This window comes from Chrysochloris asiatica, unplaced genomic scaffold (assembly GCF_000296735.1).
Source record: "Chrysochloris asiatica unplaced genomic scaffold, ChrAsi1.0 scaffold00040, whole genome shotgun sequence".
NCBI classification, from domain to species: domain Eukaryota; kingdom Metazoa; phylum Chordata; class Mammalia; order Afrosoricida; family Chrysochloridae; genus Chrysochloris; species Chrysochloris asiatica.
Genome location: NW_006408558.1, coordinates 2,721,335 through 2,724,894, shown reverse-complemented (window position 1 = coordinate 2,724,894; position 3,560 = coordinate 2,721,335). Strand labels below are relative to the sequence as shown.

General features: G+C 47.9%; 1 pseudogene; it reads left to right on the top strand.

Annotated features, from left to right (window-relative positions):
* Positions 1–1,669: 1,669 nt before the first annotated feature.
* LOC102821781 lies at positions 1,670–2,338 on the top strand (annotated as a pseudogene).
* The last annotated feature ends 1,222 nt before the right edge of the window (positions 2,339–3,560 follow it).

The window sequence follows — 3,560 nt, the reverse complement described above, 5'->3', positions numbered from 1 at the left end:
TCACAGACAGCACTGTACAAGACAGATCTTGTTTGTAATGCTCTTTTTGATGATGAACATGACACCATTCCTCTTCAATTTGTCATTTCTGCACAGTAAACCATATTATTGTTTGATTCAAATGGCCAATGCCAATTCATTTCAGCTTACTAATGCCTCGGATATAGATTTTTATGTGTTTCATCGAAGTTTTGAAGACTTTCAATTTTCCTACATTTATAATTTGTATGCTCCATGATTCAATTATTAATAGATGTTTGCAGCTGTGCTTCTCATTTTGAATTATGCTCCATCATCAAATGCAGGTCCCAAACCTTTTGCACCATTGAAGTTAACTACACTTTGAGTAGGAAGCTCTTCCCTAGCCATACTTTGAGGGGCTCATCTTGTAGCACCATATGGGGTAATGTTCCACTGCTATTTACAAAGTCTTCAGTGGCTAACCATTTAAATGTGATGTCTCTCCTTCTTCCTAGTCTGGGAGTTCTGCTGACATGTGCCCACTACGGGTGACTCTGGAGGTATTTACAATTCTGGTGGCATAGCTTCCATATCACAGCAACATACACATCACCAAAGCATGACAAACTGACCTGCGAGTGTCTAGCTGTAGTGGTTGTGACTAGCTAGCAGGACTTTAAAAATAAAAAAAAAAGTATAAACATGAATAAGAACTGCAGTCTTACTGAAATTTTCCTTCAAATCAGTTCCTAGGGGATCTATCACAGTTAAATTCAAGGCAGATAGGTTAGCTAGAAGGTATGGCAACTGTTTTTTTGGGATCCCAAATAGATCATTGATTTTTTCAACAGTCAGTAGGTTTATTAAAAAGAACTTTTCCAATGCCAGGAAAGTTGCACCAAGGAATTATTTTCCATTGTGACAACACACATATTTATTCTTCAGAAACTGTGAAGATATCACTTCTCAATATAGCCTCTATCTGTTGTTGCTGTTGTTCAAATCTACCAGCTGCTCTGATAGAGAAAGATTAGATTTTCTGCCCATAGAGAAAGATTAGATTTTCTGCCCGTAAAGATTTACTACCTCAGCAAAGTATACAAAGTTACTATGAGTCTGGACCAACTCCAGGGCACATACCCAAACAACCAGCCAAGCAGTAAACCTTTTCAACCACCCAGGAAGGCCTAACTTGTTACCAGTTTCACTGCGCCACTGTGTTTTCTTGACACATTTCCCCATTTGTTTTGAGGCCAGTCTGCCACATAGAAACTGTGCAATCTTCAAGGCCCACATGCCCTAGAGTTGGATTAGTCAAGGGTCACTTGCAGAACACCTCCCCCTGGGTCCTCCTTTTCACTCTCTGAATCTATTAACCAGGGTGTCTGAGGTAGGACTCAAATTACCTTGTGGTTTCAGAGCTCAGGCACTCTCCTCATTGGAATCTTCTTGGGGCTCCAGAGTGTGACTGCAATCTGCACATGCGCTTCCGTGCACACCAGGCAGGGCGGGGCTGGAGGGAGGGGCCGGAAGTCAGAAGGATGGTGGAGGAGGGGAGTTCATTGGAAAGAAGGTGGAGAGTGTCCAGCAGGGGGCGCCCTCGAGGTGGGACCGCGTGGTCACGGAAGCTCAGCGGATGCCCCCATCACGCGACCAACTTTTGTGTCTCCCTTTCCTGCCGTGGCTGAGACGGTCCGAGACCTCCGCCATGTCTCTCCACAACCGGCGCAAGTACAAATGTGGAGACTTGGTGTTTGCAAAGCTTAAGGGCTTCATGCATTGGCCTGCCCGCATAGAGCAGACAGATGAGTCCAACAGATACCAAGTCTTTTTTTTCGGGACCCATGAAACGGCAATCCTGGGCCCCAAAAACCTTTTCCCGTACGAAGAGTCCAAGGAGAAGTTTGGCAAACCCAACAAGAGGAGAGGCTTCAGCGAGGGGCTATGGGAGCTTGAGAACAACCCGACTGTCCAGGCTGCTGACTGCTATCTCGCCCAAGAGAAGAGCTGTGGGGACAAGGCCCAGCCCGTGGCCACCGAAGCCGCCAGGAACCAGAAGAGGGCCGTTGATGGTGCCGGTGACAAACAGGAGCCGCCAGCCGATCTGGAGCCATCGATGGAGGAGCAGGAGAAGGCTGAGCTGAAGAGGAGCGTGGGGGACCAGCCAGAGGCCTTCCCCAAACGCCCCAAGGAGGCCGCACCTCGAGGCCAGGAGAAGGAAGAGACAGGGGTCGCCGCTGAGAGGCCCCTGATGGCTGTTGCTGAGCCCAGCGCAATCTACGGGCCACCCCAGGAGGAGCAGAAGCCGGAGGAAGCCGGAGACGCTCCCCAGAGGGAACCCGAGGCCCCAGGAGTTGGAGGTCTGCTGAGCCAGTAGTCACCCGGAACCCCCAACGTTTCTGAAGAGCCCCGCCCATTCCTGTTACTGCCTGGCGGTTACGGGGGCATCTGGCCTTGCCCTACAATGTAGGACTGTCTTGCCGGAGCACCGCCCTGTCTCCCTCTCCACATGCCCCCTCCCAGCCTGGCTCTGGGCTTTGATTTGCTTGGGGCAGGCCACCTGTTCCTTACCTCCTCCATGTCCCCACATCCCTGTAATCTAAGTCAGATCACTGTGCCCCTCCATTCCTGGAGCTGTTAACCCGAGCTTCGGGTGGTGCTTGGACCCGCTACTTCCACACACCTACACTCCCAATCTCTTACCCCTAGTCATACTGGATGTCTGTTTGGGGTCAGGAATAGGTGAAGGAAGGATGGCGTGTAAACAGCAGGGTGAACCTAAAACCAGCAATCCTCAAACTGTAGGGAAGGGGTTTGGAAGGCAAGAGGGTAACATCTTGAGCTCCTGTCCTCTCGGGTTATCTTGTTAAGGGTCTCCCATAAAACTGTGTGCAGACCCAGGGAGTTCTGGATGTTGTCGCTTTCCATCGAAAAGTTTTGAGGTTCCAAGTTGTTGGGGCGGAAGGCCTGAGATCTGATGGGAGGACTTGGCCCAGCTTGGGTATGAATAAGGAATATCCGTCCCTATTTAGCTTTATGGATCTGCAAATGGAATGCCTTGGGGACATCTCGATTGGCCCTTTTCCCTCTCTGCATAATTCAGTCATACACACAAAAAGAAAATAACCAACGAAACACCTACTCCTGAAGTACCTCCACTCTACTCCCTGTTCTTCCATCACCACCTCCATTTCTGGGATGAGCCAGGAGTCCCCTTTTCCTTTGGAGTTTGATGAATTTCCTTTTATAGCCGGGGCTCTGCTTTCCTTGTATTGTCATTTCCCACCCATATAACTCCTGTGACCTTCTCAGTGTTGTCACAAGATCTGATATGTAAAATGCTGAGAGGACAGAGGGTTCCCTTCCAACCTATTCCCAGGGTTGCTTTATAAAGTTCTTCAACTCTTTATCTCTTTCATCCCTAAACCTCTCCCTTGGGCTCTGATAAAATATATTTTGATTGTAGTTTTGAAAGTTTAATTCTGTAACTGTAGATTTTTTTCAGTTCAAGTAAATAAAATCCAGTGATTACTTAAACAACAACACACTTCTCAGGCCTGTTCATTTGGTTTCTAAAGAACTGTTTCTTAAATGTAATT